At 43.1% G+C, this 18,168-nt stretch overlaps 1 pseudogene; it reads right to left on the reverse strand.

Moving 5' to 3' along the window:
* Positions 1 to 7,579: 7,579 nt before the first annotated feature.
* On the reverse strand, positions 7,580 to 14,348 carry LOC142013030 (cytochrome P450 1A1-like; annotated as a pseudogene).
* Between the last annotated feature and the right edge of the window lie 3,820 nt (positions 14,349 to 18,168).

The following is an 18,168-nucleotide window of genomic DNA, read 5'->3' on the forward strand; positions in this document are numbered from 1 at the left end:
ATATTTCCCTACCTAATTTGTTTTGCATTTCTTTTTCACAGAAATGCTTTTAAGCTTTAAGGGGGGTGGGGGGGAAGTCCTTTTTTGAACAATATTGTCCTTTCTGTTTTTGTAGAAAAAAATGACTAACCATCCTACTTCCCCTGTTATATTGATATTTTGTTTTGGGTTTGTTCTCATTTTTTTAACTTTTATATTTAATTATAGGGGTGCGAATCAGCCTCTTATCAGAAGGGCATTGGTTGTTCATACAGATGTTTTTCGCTTGTTATATTTGTCAAATAAAAGACTTCTAAAAAAACTAATTCTTTTACATCAACTTTTAAACATTACATGTGGCAATTTTTCAGTATAAAATTCTCCACCACATCCCACACCAGAACCAGCATGCACGTGTTCCATCAATATATCCCAAGCCCAAAAGTGTTTTGTGGCCAAATTAGTTTGGGAAACACTGTGCTAGGCTGCTCTCCATGCAGGTTACATCTGGGTCTTAACCAAAGGAAATACTTTGGCCTATAGTATATACTACTACAGGAAGTCCCCCAACTTAGAAACTGGTTGTGTTCCAAAACTTAATTTATAAGTCAGTTGTTTGGAACTCATCATGAATCTTCCCATAGAAATGATGTTGTAAATGGTAGTTAGGTTCCCAAGCTAGCTCACCAAAGCCTATTTAACCCATAATGTAGCTGAAATACTATATATTTGCAATGAAAAATAGTGGACATAGTATTTATATATAACCTTGAATGTCGGTGTTTGAGTAAAGGCAGGGTTAATTAGAAGAGGATGAGGAGATAGGAGTTGATTCTGAAGGGGACTTCTGGGCACTCTCAGCCACCACCCTTCCTACACCCCTGCAGGCTCTGTGCTGGCTTCTGCGGCCATCTCCATCCCTTGGCTGCCCACCCCCTCACTGTGGCCTGAGCATTGGCTCTGGAAGCCCCAGACCCCACCCCCACATGCTGCCCCCATCCACCCTCTCACCAGGAGGTGACAAGCAGCACAGGCCAGAGGATTCCAGGGGAGCTGGGGGTTGCCATGCAACCAGTGGCTGGACAGAAGCAGTGGTTTCCCTTCAAAACACCATTTTGCTCCAGCTGCTGGCTGCCTGACCACCCCTGCTCCTCTGGAATCCCCCAGCCATTTGTGCCTCATCCGTCCCCTGAACCCTGAGGCGGCAGGTGAGCTTTTGTGTGCATGTGTGGATTTTCTTAAGTCAGAAGTTGCTGGCTTGGGAGTTCCCGTATAGATGTTGGTCTTCTGCTCTTTAGTTGTCTATTCACTCAGTGTAAGATTTACAGCTGCAAGTTTCCACAGTATACAAACACGCAGAATCACTCACTCTCCTCCCTGTGGCTTCAGCTGGTTATTTTTGCTGTTTATTTCTTACTGGATCTCAAGGTGTAAAAAAACTATGTTTTAACTGCACCCAGCAGAGGGGGCTACAGTACAGGCTCAGATACTATCTTACAGGAATACCTGCAGCAGGCCATCAGTATAATATGAAAACACATTGTAGAAAGTTGTCTTCTTTCCTCAGGCTAGTAAACAGCATTTCCTCAATTGGGAATACTTGGATGTTACAAGCTCTCAACTAAGCCTGAAACTCTAAAGTGTAGACACATCCCCACTTTTTCCTAGCTCATGAGCCCCTTACCTTAATTCATACAAAGTACCTTGGAATTTACTGCAGTGTTACGATCTCATTTATTAGAGTATTTTTGTGGGGTTTTTTTAATGTTCTCACTATAAAAGCCATGAGTTTGCTCTGTGTTAAAGAGGATGCAGGAAAATAAATGCCATTCCTCCTATCTAACTAAGTATAGTAGTAGTAAGCCTCTTCCACTCCTACACCTTGGAACATAGGCCATTTTTGACCATTTGCCAGCATCCCATACCTTGGGTAATCATTTCCATTTCTGACCAGGTGTATCCTGCCTTGTTAGTGCATGCCTCAGGTCTCTACGCCAGGTGTTTCTTGGGCACTCACTTTTCCTTTTTCCTTGCTAAATATGCCCTCTTTTTATTTTTGACACGTCTGTCTTACAACAAATGTTCCTAGAACAGCTCCTTCTCACTAAGCAGGATCTGAGGCCAGACATTTTCACATGTAATGTTTCCAATTTCATTGGACACCCTTACTGTTATGTCTCTATTGAATGGCCCAAAGACTAGATGACATGACACTGGCTTGATTTTTGGATTTGATGGCTTCTAGAGGCAAACCTAGTGGGGAAGAGGACAGGCAACAACTTCACCAGACCTATAAGTTGAGGCAGACAGCAATGAGATTTTTCCATCTGTAGATCAACTAAGAAAGCATCCCTATATTTTGTGAGACCCATGTCACCATTATGGACTGATTATGGTTTGTTTTCAGCTTGTGTTGTGAAGAATCAACAAAACACATAAGAGCAGATTTCACAATTTCCTTTTCAGACTTCCATCATTACCATTCTTTCCTTGGGAATGTATTGTTCTAATGAATCAAGCTTGTTAGAAAAATGAAAATGGTACCAATTTTGTTAAAAGGATAAAAATCTTTCTAACTGAAAAATCTCAAGTACTGCAAAAGGCAAATGGCGTAAGTAAAATACCAAAGCTTTCATGTAAAATTGCAGAGCATCCACTATAAGAGGGAAAACAAATGTATTAAATATGTAGAAAAGTATGCCCATGTCTGAACTATAGATGGAGAGGACCCCTTTTCTCTGTCCTGGGCAAAATGATGGTACCATTAACTTTAGGGGTAATTAAGGAGAGGTGAAAGCAGGACAACCACCATTTTAAAAGCCAGGAACGTCAGACTTAACATCAACCTCGAAAGTTACTCAGGGGAAGTGTGGAAATTAAATATTAAATGCCTGTACCATCTTAACTCTGCCTTGATTTACAATAGTGGTTTTTTTCTTAATGCCCCAATTCCTGAAGTAATGTGAATCTCTCAGACGTGTAGTGTTCTTTATTTTATATTGAAGTTTTAAACCTTCATGATTGTGGAAAATCCTGAAAGTGTGAACTGTTGATGCGAAAAATCAGAAGGCAGATTTTTTTAAAAAGTCATGATTTTGATTATTTGGGGGGTAGATAATTCCCCAAATGCCATGTACATGCAGAATTAAATGCAAAGATGCATCTTTAATGCCACCCCCTTTATACTACATTGAAAACAACCACCAGTTATAACCAGTTTGTTGCTGCATGTGCAACGTTTTGAACACATATAAATTCCCCGCTCTTGGAATTTAAATGCTAAACCAAGATAAAATGACAATTCTGTAAAAAAGGAGACATGCCTATGAGATATTCTCATAAAGTGTTCCAAACAAAGCACTATTTAGAGGAATACAATAAAGAACTTACCTTTAAAACACTAGCAAGAGTGCCTGCCTATATTACCTCTGTCCTGTTCCAAGAGAATAATCTTTTGTGCCATCAGTTCCCTTAACTGCTGTAAGACTCATTGGAAGAAAATGCAAAGCCCCAACCCCCAACCTCTGAAGCAAGTAGGGTGAGTACCCTTAATAATTAGCTTTATTAAAGCATTGAGCCTGAGATGAAAGTGTGCTGACATAAATAACTAAAATAAATAAACGAATGAATAAATATCACAAGACCTAACCTCAACCATACCATCAGGGGCTCCTTTACCTGCATATCTACTAATATAATATAGTCCATCTTGTGCCAGCAATGTCCCTCTGCAATTTACATTGGCCAAACTGGACAGTTTATACGTAAAAGAATAAATGAACATAAATCAGACATCAGGCATGGCAACATACACAAACCTTTAGGAGAAAATTTCAGTCTCCCTGGACACTCAGTAACAGATTTAAAAGTAGCAGTCCTACAACAAAAAAATTTCAAAAATAAAATGGAGAGAGAGATCTCTGAGCTGCAATTCATTTGCAAATTTGACTTCCTCAACCAAGGATTAAACAGAGACTGGGAGTGGCTGGCCCTTACAAAAGCAGTTTCTCTGAACTGGAAGTTCACGCCTTCACATTAGAATCTGACAATGGGCCACATGCCTCCTGACTGATCTGACTTGTTTTTTTCTCCTCTCTTGATGTATACTACTGGTAAGCCATTTCCACCCTGACTGAATAGACCTTGTCAGCTCTGACCCTCCCTTTTACTGGGACACCACTCTTTAAATACTCCTCTGGAAACATGCCCCCCATCCTCCACACACACTCATGCATCTGATGAATTGGGTCTTTGACCACGAAAGTTTATGCTCCAAAATATCTGTTAGTCTGTAAGGTGCCACAGGATTTCTTGTTGTTCTCACAAATAACTAAAGAGATTCTCCACCTTAAAAAGAGCAGAGGCCAATCCTTCTGATAGACCAGAGCTGGTAATCACCCACCTCATATAAACACATTTAAGTAGGGCATGGTATAGTAGCACTCTAGTCACACATGAACGAGTAGAATCCTTATTAAAATATATATAAATGATATAAAGGACACTAACTGTCTGAAGGTGACATGAAGAAGTAGAACAAAATACTGTCTCATGAGCAAACTTCTGTATGCAAAGAAATGGTAACTTCCCTATTACTGACTGTTTAGCCCAAGTCCAGTACAAAATTAGTGCAGGTGTTCTGACCTGACCCTACCTCAGGGACACTCCTCACCCCTCATCCTTTTAATCCTTTTACAGGAGATATCAAAATATTGCACCTTCCTCTTTCATATTACAAGATACTACTGTTACCTCTGAGCAAGTGTAAAAATCATGTCGGTGTTCATTTTCAGCAAATAAGAGCTACTGCATCAGTAGTGTTTAACTTGGCCTCCTGCTAAAGCACTTAACGCCACTCTGTAACAATTTTAGATACAACACAAATATTAGGAAGTCAAATATTTGAACAATAAAAGCAAACAACCCTTTGTCTGTGCCTGCCTTATCCCAGCACACAATGCATGCAGCAGTTGGAGAGTGTGATTACTTGTGAGATATGAACTTAAACTTTAACATCTCAAAACCAGTAACAACATAAGCTCCCAAACAAAACATTCATAAGCAACCCCTCTCTTCATCTTTTCAGCCTAGTCTAAGGCCTACCAAAGTCTAAAGAGATATACCCAATGAATCAACCAGAATTTTGGATCAGATCTTTTAAGAAGTCATTTAAAACATTCATCTCTACGTATGCTTTAATTACAATTTACTTCTGAGAAGGATTGTACAGTAGTTAAAGGATCTACCTCAGCTTTAGGAAATATAGGTTTAAAGCCCTGCTCTACTGCAGATTGCCTGTGTGAATAGGCACAGGTCACTTAGCTTCTCTCTGCCTTAGGTTTTGGTATATTATGTGAATAATAGCAAGACAAGTACGTTAAAGATTATGCCATGGCAGCCACACAATACTTCATATGGATTTCCTACTACCCTCTTTTGTGCTGTTCTATCTCCTAGTGACCTGTCTGACTCCACTCATCTCATTTGTTTACTGGACTGATTAGAAATTGTTAGGCTCTTTACATCTCAGCCTGCAATGAATCAATTTGCCCCTTCCTGCTTATCAAGTGAAGCTGTCGCTAATGATCCCAAATCCTATGGCCTTACAGGCTAAATGGTCATGTACCACACATTGGCCTCTTCTTGCAGCTGGTCAAGTTGTTTAATTGCAGAAACAAATCGTCACCATCAAAGGCTTCTTCCCCTTATTTGGATTTTTATGAGAGCACTGTTGTTTGAGGGAAAGCATCTTTTGTGTGGGGAACTGCTGTAGTGAGAATCTGACCATAGGTCCATAAAAGGCCAAGGGTAGGAATGTTGTCCCTGGCCTCTGATTATGAGGCTGGAGATGGATGGCAGGAGACAAATCGCTTGATCATTGTCTTTCGTCCACCCCCTCTGGGGCACCTGGCACTGGTCACTGTCAGCAGACAGGCTACTGGGCTGGATGGACCTTTGGTCTGACTCAGTATGGCCATTCTTATGTTCTTATGACCTATATGAACATAAGAACATAAAAAGGGCCATACTGGATCGCACCAAAGGTCCATCAATCCCAGTATGCTGTTTTACAACAGAGGCCAATGTCAGGTACCCCAGAGGGAGTCAACAGAATGGGTAGTCATTGAGTGCTACCTCTCCTGTCATCCATTTCCAGCCTCTGACAGAGGTTAGGAACACCATTCCTATCCATCCTGGCTAACAGCCACTGATGGACTTAGCCTCCATGAATTTACCTCGTTCTTTTTTATACTCTGTTCTAGTCCTGTCTTCTCAACATCCACCGGCCTCTCACAGAGTCAACCAAACCTTGACGCAGCCCACCAGGGATTCTCCCCTTCCCTCACAAGTTCTTCTGAGCTAAGAGGTGAGGTGGATATTCATGAAAATGATTCGGGCTTTGAAAGAATGAGTTACATGTCCCTATATATCAGAATTCACAGTCCCTCCTCAGACATTGTGATACAGGCTGCACCCCTCGGGTCCAGCACCCTAGGGACCGAACAGTTCAAAACAAGGGATTTTGCTGGACCCCGGGTGGTCAATGCCCTCGGGGCTCCCCAGCCACTTCATCAACACTACCTGCAGCTCCCTAATCCAAGATCTTGCCTCCAGGTCCCAAGCCAGTTGTGGGTGCCAGCCTTCTGGCCCCAGCTGTGGTTTCCTTTTCCTGGCAGCTGCAGCCCCACTACTCCCCAGCTGTCTGCCTGGCCAGCTCACTAGCCCGTTACCTGGTCAGATGACACAAACCAGTTTCCTGATGGCCCCATGTCTGGCTCCCCAGCACCACAGTTCCCTGTCCAGCTGCCCAGCCCGCTGCTCCCCAGCCTGCTTCCCAGCCACCGAGGCCCCACTGCTCACCAGCAACTCTCCAGCCACCAGGGCTACTGGCTTCTGCTCCCCAGATTCCCTCTTCCACCTCTTATGGGGGCTCAGTGAGGGTTCCAGCCCCACGTTCCTGCAGGGGGTGCCCTTCCCTTCCGCCCCCAAGCTGCAGCAGAGCCAGCAGAAGCTCCAGCTCTCACCTGGGCCAGGCTACCAGCCAATGCAAATCTGGCCCCAGCCAGACAATGGATGTTGCTGGGTTAGAGAGTACTAGACTCAAGAGGCTGAATCTGTATTCCTGAGAGATTAATGGTTATAGGGATCCGACTGAGTTCCTATGCTGCTGCAAGGCCTGGCTGTTTGGTAAAGACTGTGTTATTTTGTACCAAAGCCTGAAACTGAGCTAGGTTAACCATATAGGATGGTAAATGATGGCACAGTGAATGCAGTTGCTACACTGATGCTTTATTGCCTGGGGAGGTGATTTCATGCCACAGAGCAGTATGTTTGTGCAAGGTTTATTTACTGGAAGTTTGGATTGGAATCCAGAGTTTTTGGCCTCTTCATACCAAAACTTCAACTGAATGTATCACATGGAAAAAACCATTACACCTTGACAGGAAAAACAGGTTCTGTTACATTCATTCTATACTGAAATGTCCTCGTACACTGCACCAGGTGAAAAGCACTTCATGAAACAACAAGAATCTTCTTGTTTAAGGCAATGAAAAAAAAAAAAGAAAGATTTCATTGAACATAATCATTGACTTAAAACTTGAGCAAACTTTATTTTAGGGAATTAGTGATAAAAGGTACACTAAAATGATCAGTTACAAACAAAAATTAACTCTACTTATTCAATGAGTTAATAACATAACCTGCAGTTAACTAAGATTAGCACAATCAAAGAGAAGGCGATGAAAGATACTGCATTTACTGTTATACACATTCCACTGAAAAATGCAATACAGTAGCTAGGGTAATAGCTAACCTACACTATAGATAATAGATTTCCCTACACTAATTTGCTGGGTGATAATTATGCTTTAAAATGCAACTTCTCCAGATGCACCTGGTGCGCAGTGCCACTTGAATTCGATACGGTTTAGGTTTCATGGATAATCCATGTAGTGGAGTCAGATCTAGCTGGTCTTCGAGGCATTTCTCAAGCCTCAGCTGTTGCAAAATGGTGGCGAGAATAATAAAAATCTCATTATGAGCTATGTCTTCTCCCAAACACTTCCTTACTCCCATTCCAAAAACCAAAACTTTCTCAAGGAGGCTTTTGTTGAGTTCACCGTTTTCATTCAGAAATCTCTCAGGTCTAAACAAATCGGCATTTTCCCATAAGGTTCTACAGCAAAAACAAATGAATTTTTAAATACCATTACAGAGAGAGGATCACATGTAGAGAAAACAAAGACAGAAACACAGAGCCTTCTATATGAATGAATTTATTTCTGGTCAACCAGAACATCTGAACTGTTGAATGATATTTGCATTCTCTCGGAAATTCCCAGAATGATGTAAAAAGATCATGAAATGGAATTTGGTAGCATCATGCATGATTCAGCTGCTCTCCTTTGATCTATGCACAGGTTAGATTCTAAAGGAAGCTGGCAAAATGTGTAAAACCTGAGAGTAGTGGAGCCCTACAGCTCTATCCAAAACATTTTGAGAGTAAGAGCACTCTCAAGTTGCATGGATACTTGAAAGTGCCCATGGATACATGGCTTGCTGGCACTTCAAAGTTGCTAACTTTGATGTTCACGTGGCAGGAATTATGCTAATGAGGTGCTGCGTATGCAGCGTGGCACCTCATTGCTATTCCCTGCTCAGGCTCGTTTAGGTGTCCTCTTCGAAGGAGGGGGCTGGTGCAGATGAGCCCTATGAAACGTATAAGCAAGACTATCAGATACTTACTCATCATGATTAACTTGATACATATTAACAAAGATACAGGTGTCTTTGGGAATGAGGTACCCACTGAGAATGGTTTCTTTAGTTGCACTAGAAAAGAAAAATTAATCTTATCAAAATAAGAAGATTACATGATCATTTAGGGAATAAATAATAACCATTTTTCTTAGCCCTATGTTTTTATCTAATGACTGAGATCATCATATTTAATATTGCTGAATGTTAAACCATGTCACAAGGCACCAGGTTTAATCTCCTTCATCTACAACAGCAGCTGCTCCGGCAAACTAAAGGCCTAATCTGATTGCACAGCCATATACACAAATGTGTCACAACTGACTTGAGTTATTGTTGATTTACACTGGTATAAGTGAGATTGAAGTCAGGCCCCAAAGCTATATCTACACTACAGAGATCTTTCAACAGAAGCTCTTCTGGAAGATCTCTTTTGAAAGAACTTCTTTTTAAAGAGTGCGTCCACACACAAAAAAGCTGATCAAAAGATTGATCTGCTCCTTCGAAAAAGACCATCCACACAGCCGCTGCTCTTTTGAAAGAATGGGCCAGGGATCAAAAATGAAGACTGTTCTTTCAAAAGAAGGGCCCTGCAGAGCATCTACACATGTTTTCTTTCTAAAGAAGCTTTTGAAAGGGGGCACTCTTCCTGAAACAGGAAAGGAAGAGTGATTTCAGAAGGGGCACTACATTCTTGCGATTTACTTTCAAAAGAATGCTTTTTGTGTATAGACTCTCCATGGGGTCTTTCTGAAGAAATTGCGAGTGTAGATGCAGCCCCAATGTTTATGATATAACAGGAAGATAGTTCCTGTAAATAAGTGGAGTTGTATTTTACTTCGTTGGAACTAACTGCGTATCTGAGCCAAAGCACTCGTTTTAAGCAATGGCTGGGATGAATTGTTGTAACAAAAACAATGAGGAGTCCTGTGGCACCTTAAAGACTAACAAATTTATTTGGGCATAAGCTTTTGTGGTCTGTTTAAAGACTAACAAATCCATTATGCCCAAATAAATTTGTTAGTCTTGAAGGTACCACAGGATTCCTTGTTGTCTTTGCAGAAACAGACTAGCCTAGCCCTCCAAAAATTGCTAACTGTATTGGAAATCCTTAATTTCCTTCACATATTTCACTTTGCTTCTAGTGCAAATAGACAAATTGGAATTTCAGTTTCAAATACAGACATGCAAAAAGAAAGCATGCTAATTATTTTGCCAACTCATTTTGTTTAAACAGAAACAAGCTTATGTTTTGCTTCTTACCGGTGAGGAATGGTAAATGGTATAAATGATGTGTGCCTTAGGATTTCACTTATGAAAGCTTCTGTATAATGCAAATCTTTCCTGTCATCAAATCTTGGTGATCTGAATCCAATTTTTCCATCTTCCAAGAAAAAAACACTAATGTTTAACATGCTTCATGAAAACAACAAAGGGCTTCATTTTTAAAAATAATTAATATCTTACCAATTTCTTCTTGAATTTTTGTCTGAATGTCTGGATTATTGACCAAATATAGGAAGATCCAAAACAGACAGGTTGATACTGTATCAAACCCTGCAAAATAAATGGATCACCAGGATACTGCTTTCATACAAATAGGATGAAATTTGTACACGTAAGGCCTGTTTCCCCTCTCATATTGATCAAGGAAGTTGGTGAGGTTGCATTGATCTAAAACTGATGTACATGAGAGGCCTGATTTTTATTGTAATAATATTTACATATCCATTGAACTACACTTAAATTTTCTCAAGGGAGATATTAAAAAAGATGGTTGTGTTTTTTAATACTACCAGCTCCAAAGATGTCATTAACAGTGTTTACTGTATTATCACTAGATAAGGCTGGAGTGTTCCCATCAGTTCTTTTGTCTTTGCTTACACTTATTAGGGCATCTATAACATCTCTGAGATGATTCTAAAAAACGAAAATCAGTGATACTATTTTCATCCAAAAAGCTTTCATAGAACATTCTATAACCAGCAGTGTTCTAACATGAGATGCACATAGCACATTCTTCATGAATCTTGGAAATTCCTGCACAGACTATTTTTGCAAGTACAATTAATATTTTTAAGACTAGGTCAGGACACATGGACATTTACCCTGGCAAAGAACTGACTTCTGTATATTTCTCCAAAAAATGAATATTAAACTGCCAGTCTGTGGTAGCTCTAAAAAGCATGGTCCAGATTCTGCTCTCATTCACATTCTGTAACACCAGAGGAATGCCATTCAATCAATTGAATTTGATTGTATTTACACAGGCACCAGACTCTAGCAGCATTTTATCAACTGCTGCCTGAAAATATGTATTTTGTACTGGTGGAAATAGAAGGTTTGTTTCATCCTGAAATGGACAAATAAGGATACTGAATTCATCCGAGCACTTGCTTAATAATATATCCGTATCACATTATAAGAAATTACTTGGTAAAATGAGCAGAAATTCTAAAATTCTGTAAATTCTCCTTGGAAAATTATTGGAGCCAGACATTCAGGCCAAATGCTCTTTGATTTATGCAACATGTATCCTGACTTTCCAATGGAACTTGGTTGTCTAGTTGCCCTGTATGCCTTAGAAATTATCTCTGCCATCTGTCATTATGAAAAGATATGTGGCCAATCCTGAAGTCCTGTGATTTTGATCCACCAAAATGAGGGGTTTTCAAGTAATGGGTTTTGCCTTTGCCTGCACAGGGAAAGAGAAAGAGTAGGCAGGGGCATGGGTGCACTGGAGATTTAGCTGTGGGTGCTATCTGTCATTATCTCATCAGTGTTGCACGGAACCAACAAGAAAGTGCAGCTGCATTACAATGGAGCTGCCTTAGGATTAGATTAGGAAAGCTTATATTTGTTTTTAAATCAGTCAATGTTGGGAAACATCAAATTCTCCAAACCAATTTTTGCGAAACGTCCGCATCATAATAATATTAGAAATAAGTATATATATTCATAAATATATGGTCAAAGTGAACAAAATGATGCCTGGGAACATATTGGAGTTTAAGGATATTTACTTTGTATATTTTGACACATGATAATTTATGTTTCCATGGTTATAAAGCTTTAAGTTCATATATATAATCAATGTCTGTCCCTAAACAATGGTCCGACCCCCCCCACCCAATAATCTCCCACCACTGTGACAATTCACATAGCTACAAATAGAAAAAGATGCTTAAAACCCCAGAATTTTTTTGCAACTCTGAAAATTTTAATGGATAAAAATGCTTTAAAATCAATATCAGTAGGTGTCACATTATAAAGAAAGCTCTGCCGAGACTCATTTTGTATAATGGGGCTGTATTAAATTCTCTGCAGAACTTCTCATGGTAGGATATCATGGTCAGAGGGACTGTGCTGACATGATGCAAAATGGGATAAGAGGAACAGGGGAAGAAGAATGGAGGCTCACAACACACAGACAGGAAGGGAGGAAGAACCTGGACCTGTGATCTTGCTCCCTCTTTTATTCAGGCTAATCCATTAGGCTATGGCTACACAGCAGTGTTATTTCAAAATTAGCTGTTCCGGAAGAAATTTTTTTGACCAGCTTATTTCAGAATAGCACAGCTACAAACAATGGCCGTTTCTACACTTGCCACTTTTTCCAAAATTAGCATGCTAATAAATGGCCTGAAAAATGTTAATGAGGCACAGATGTAAATTTCTGGCACCTTATTAGCATATGGTCACATGATCTGGAGTCCAGAAGTAGCTCTTCCAGACTCCAAAACAGCATGTAGAAGCATGGCCGCTGAGAGATCTCCTGGAAGGAAATCCTCCTTCTAGAATCCCCTTCTTCTCAAAAACTTTAAGCCCCGCCCCTTCTGCCCAAGGCCAGCCCCTTGCAGGAACCTGGAGCCACCCCACAAACACCTTACCAGGAGCCCAGCAAGTCTGTTGACCCAACCCACACATGGAGCCTGAGTTGTAGGGCATGGTTCTACTCTCCCTTACACACACATATGTGGAGTGTCTGCACTGAATGTTATAAAGCTGGGTGCAGTTGAACACCTTTCAAAAGAATGCTGTAAATGTTATTTCCTGTAGAAGATGTCATCAGGTTTATAGGGATTTTTATTAATGCATCAGCTAGCAGCAGTGTTGCCTGTAAATTGAGTGCTTGGGGCAGCCACCCAGGAGAGATTTGGATGCCACTCAGCTGAACAGGAGACCATTCACAGACACCCACAGTGGGCAGCGTGTGTTTCTATTGGTAGTGCACACCATGCATGCTCCAGTGCACATCACAAACTTTATTCTGCCCATAATAGAAAAAAATAGAGGGAATACTGGTTAGTAGAAATAGCCTCTGGAAATTTTCTTCTGGAATGAAAAAGTATCAGCTCTTGAGCACATTTGTTTCCATACTGATTTCATTTCCTTTGGATCATCTTGCAAAGGAATAGTATAGGATAAAATGAGAGTTTTAGGCTTGTCAAGTTTCTGTAGCCCTCCCATTAGCCCTTGTCTGTGTCATAGGGGTATGCCTCCTCACATGTGAAGAGTTGCTGAATGAATGTCCAGCTTTATGGAGTTTTGCATAGAAAAGTCTGTTTAAATCAATGAGCCAGATCCATTGCTCTGTCACACCAATTTTAGGCTTAATTCCATTCATTTTAGAGGAGCTATTCCAGCATAAAACCAGTGTAAGAGCATTTTTAACAGAGCCATAATAATTCACTTTGGACCCAGATCTTATTTGTACAGATCATCTCTTCCTAGCAGTAATAGAGAATACTCACTACAAACTTGCTGTTACCGTTCTATAGCCTCAACCTTATCATATGTAGTATAATGTTCTTCTATTCGTTGTGCAATGAAGCTATTTAAACCTCATAAAACCCCTGGGCAGCCTTGACAACAGGGATTGGAAGGAAACGAAACCAGGGTATAAAATCCACTGGGTTAACAACACTTGAGGCTTTTAGAAAATCTGCGCTGATCCTGAGCATGCTAAGAAACTCTTCATCATTGTAGTCATACCTTTTCCCAAAGCACAGGGCACAGACAACATTTGCAACAGCACAGGTGATAATACCAGAGGGATCAAAGGCCCCTTTGTCTGAGGAGAGCTTCAGGAACATTTTCACCAGTGTTGACGCTTCTGCACATACATGTTCTTCCAGAAGACAAGAGCAAGTAGACACTTTGGCTTCCGACTTTGAAAAGGATCTTAATGCTTTACTGACAATTTTCTTGTGAAGCTTTCAGCTCTCTCCATGTTCTACAGAAAATGTCAGACTTTTCCCATCAGCAAAGAAAGAAAAGGTGTGCATCTTGGGCCTACCAGCAAAACTCTCTCCATCTCTGAGTAGCACTTGTTTCACCATATCAAGACCATTCACTACCACAACAGGTACCATCCCCAGCTTTATGAGAAACACGTCCCCATATTTTTTCCTCATTTGGATAAATGAAAGGTAAGGATATTCTCCAAGCTGAAGCAGGTTCCCCACAATTGGTAATGACCATGGACCTGGTGGGAAGATATGCCTTTTGTTCCTATTACCTATTGTTCTTATAGAAATTAAAATGAGTGCCATAATAATGAGGGTAGCCATCACCTCTGAAAAGGAAATCTTTGCCTCAAACAGCATTTCCAAAAGTGAAAGCACCTAAAAGAGAAAACATTGGAAGCCTTACTTACTGACATTCATTAAATGGAATAGCAAAAAAAAAATTATATTTCCCCTCATACACTTGAAATAAATATGGACTTGAAAAGAGATGGCAAGTATAGCAATATAAATTGAACCATTTCACTATGATATTTTCTTTCATTTCAGAGACTTCTTTAATTGCATTTCAATGTCTAATTTACATGGAAGAAAAATCAGGCACACAGTTTTTTTCTTTTGTTTTCACAACTTGGAGACTGCAGAATTCTAGAGAAGCTAGTAAAATGGACGTACAGTGGCAGATATCTCAATCAGACCTTGACATACACATGAATAACTATCAACTCACATGAGGTCAATTAAGTTGCCCCAACCACTCCATCTTCTGTTCCCCACCTACACAAACACTAGAACCAGAAGAAAATTGTAATGCTTGCTATGTATTGAATATACCTAATTTGAAACAAAAATATATGGGGCTACACTGTTGCTTTGAGGCAAAAAATTGCTGTGTTTCCCATAATGTGATCTCACTTCTCATACCATGATCCCTCTCCCTGTTTAGCTGGGATCTCATGTAGACATCTCCTGATTCCATTTAACAATACAGGACGGCATGATCAGTCTGGGGTCACAAGCCACACATAAGAGTCTATACTGTAAAGCAACAGCTCTGTGGCAGAGCACAGGGGCCTGGGCTATGCTCAGATGGCAGCAACAACTCTGGGAAGAATTCTGGCTAATTCAGCCAGTATTGCTCCTGAGACTCTAGGCTACTGTATATTGTAGCAAGAGATCTGCCTTAATTTGACAGGATACAGCATAAGCACTGTAGCCAACCAGGCTCGGGTTCCCCAGAGACGAGGCTGCACCCAGAAGGCGAGTGCTATATTTGGTTTAATGAAAGCGCGTGACACCCGTGACGGCAGCCCCGGAGACGCCGCAGTCACCAGTGGGGAAAACCCGACGCGTCGGAGCTTCGCTCGGGGAGAGGCTCTGTAACAGACCTCCTAACACTAGCTGATAAAGCTGAGCTCATTAACATAAGATTGCCTAAAATTGCCTATGCATTTCTTATTACTATCTTTGGTGGCCTACTGCCAGCGTAGCCTTGAAATCTTGGCAAGCACGGCTTGTTCTGCAGCTGTTCCCATGGCAGTTTGCAGCTTTCACCTTGCACAGACTGGTCTGTTTAGATTCTCCTGAGGATTCACAGAGGGGTCGATCTGCTCTCATGAGACCGTTACAAACTCTTCTCGCACCCTACACTCCTCCCCGTGACCCCTTTGTGAACGCCAAGGCTAGTAGGAATCAAGTGAGGTGGTTGATGCTCTTCTGGCAACACAGTGTGCACCTGTGGAACAGACTTGACAACAGCATATGAGAGCAGTGAAAGCAAAGTTATACAAAAGGGCATAGTTTTGCAAGACAGCAGGAGAAGCACTGACACCTATGAAACAAGTGTCCATGAGCTGTCCCACGGCCATGCTGTGGGGCAGACAAAAGGCAGACGCGTTGATGGCAGTCTGTGCCAATGTTACCCATACGTTGGAGCGGTTACTGATACGTGGGCCCCACTCCGAGGCCAGTGCTACAGAAGTCCAGAGGTACCAGCGCCACAGCCAGGCCATGGTTACAAGGTCCGTAGCGTCAGCCGTTCGCTGAGCTGAGTGAGTGCTGTGATTGTAGCAGCAGCGTCCACGTGCTTGCAGGGATGCACAAACAGCAAGCCCGTCGGTTACCCAGATGCTTCCTCTCCTCTCCTCAGGCACGGTATCCAACGGAGGTGCCTCCGCTACCGGCGAGGGGGCCACTGGTGGGTCGACGGCGGGTAGCTCATCCGCTAGCTGGGGATCATGCTGAAAGGTAATGGTTCCCTGCTGCCACAGACCCCAGGACGCCGCGTCGCCGACGGTTGTGACCTCCAGTTCGAACGGTTGGCCCTGCAGCGGTGCGGTGAGGTGGGCGTGTGCTACTACCGCCCCTTTGCAGAGGTCAAAGGCGCGTTGGTGCTTCTCTGTCCAGTGCCACTGAGTGGCTTTGCGCACAAGCTCCTGTAAGGGACGCATAAGAAAAGCAAGGTGCGGAATAAAAGCACGCCAGAAACCGAGAAGGCCCAGAAAGGTTTGCAGCTGCTGCTTAGACGAGGGTGTAGGGAATGCCTGGATGGTATGCTGCACTTTCGGTGGAATGCATTTGTCTGTACCCATCCACAGCACGCCCAAATAAACCACACTGGTGGCTGGCCCCTGCACTTTCTTGGGGTTAATAGCCCATCCCCGTTCTTGCAAACCTGTTACAGCGGTGTCTAAGGCAGCTTGAACAGTCGGTTCATCTGGTCCCGAGATCATAACGTCATCGATGTAGTAATAGTAGGCCGTCTGGTCCAGGAGGTCCAGACGCTCCAGATCAGCCTGCACTAGCTGATGGCAGATCGTCGGGGAGTGCTTAAAGCCCTGGGGTAACACGGTAAACGTGTACTGCTTTGTTAGCCACGTGAAGGCAAACTGCTCCTGACTCTCGGGATGAATGTCAACAGAGAAAAATGCATTAGCCAGGCCTATGACGGCATGCCACAGCAGGGCTGCCAGGGTGATGCGCTCCAGAATGGTAACCATGTCCGGAACTACGGCCGTTAGCTCTGGGGTTACCTTATTGAGTTCTCGATAGTCCACTGTCATGCGCCACGAGCCATCCGGCTTCTTCACTGGCCAGATGGGGCTGTTAAAGGCGCTCAGCGTGGGGCGAATAATCTCCGCCTGTAGCAATGCAGCTATAGTGTCACTGATCTCCTGCTCTCCACCGGGAATGCGGTACTGCTTGACTGACACCGGGGTCTGGGGGACCGGCAGGCATACAGGCTCCCATTTGGGATGTCCCCGAAGTAGGGGCTCCACAGTTCTGATTGCCCGGATGTATCGGGGGTGCCCAAAGGCAAACAGCCCATACTGTGTGTCCACACACCGGCCACGCAAAACATCCATGCCAATGATATATTCACCTAACGGCGCAGCCAGCACAGTCGCCCGAAAGGGAGGGGCTTTCCCCAGCGTGAGGGTGACCTCCACCGAATAAGCGGTGGTCTCTGCTCCTCCGAGGCCCTGCACAACCACCACGTGACCCGCAGCCTGGGTAGAATGCAGAATGGTCACTTCAGCTCCAGTGTCTAACAGAGCAAGCACATGCTGCTCCCCTCCCCGGGGCCACTTGATGGTTACCGGGACGAATGGGCGCCGGTCCCCTGCTACCTGTTGCACAGCCACAGCCCGTACCACAGGGGACCCGCCTCCCCGTCACTTCCTAGGGGGAAGGGTCCAGTCGACCGGGGCACTAGGCTCGGTCCTCCCCCCAGCTCCTGTACCTTTCTGTGGTGCCTGAGTCTCGCTCACCCTCTTGGAGGCACCCACATCCTCGCTCCGCTGGGTAGGCGGCAGTTGTAACCAACGCTTGTACAAGTCTGGTGTCGGCACACCATTGATCTCCTCACGGGGCACTCCTGCCTTCAGTAACTCCGTCCACATAGTTCTCCGAGTCACCTTAACGTGCCCTTTTTCCTGTCCAGAGGCTCCTGCCTGACCACCTTTTCCTTTTGTGGCACGGACCGCTTTCGCGCCGCCTATGACAGCCTCTAACTGCATCAATGTTCCCACCAAGTCACCGACAGTCCCGCCCGCTGCCATGACCACAGCCATAAGGGAGGCCTTCAGCTCGAGAGGGGCAAGGCGTAACAGAGTGGCCTTGATGGATTTCTGGACCGCTATATCGTCCGGTCCCATGTCGAGGGCCACAGCCCATGCCA

This window comes from Carettochelys insculpta, chromosome 5, assembly GCF_033958435.1.
Source record: "Carettochelys insculpta isolate YL-2023 chromosome 5, ASM3395843v1, whole genome shotgun sequence".
Taxonomy (NCBI): domain Eukaryota; kingdom Metazoa; phylum Chordata; order Testudines; family Carettochelyidae; genus Carettochelys; species Carettochelys insculpta.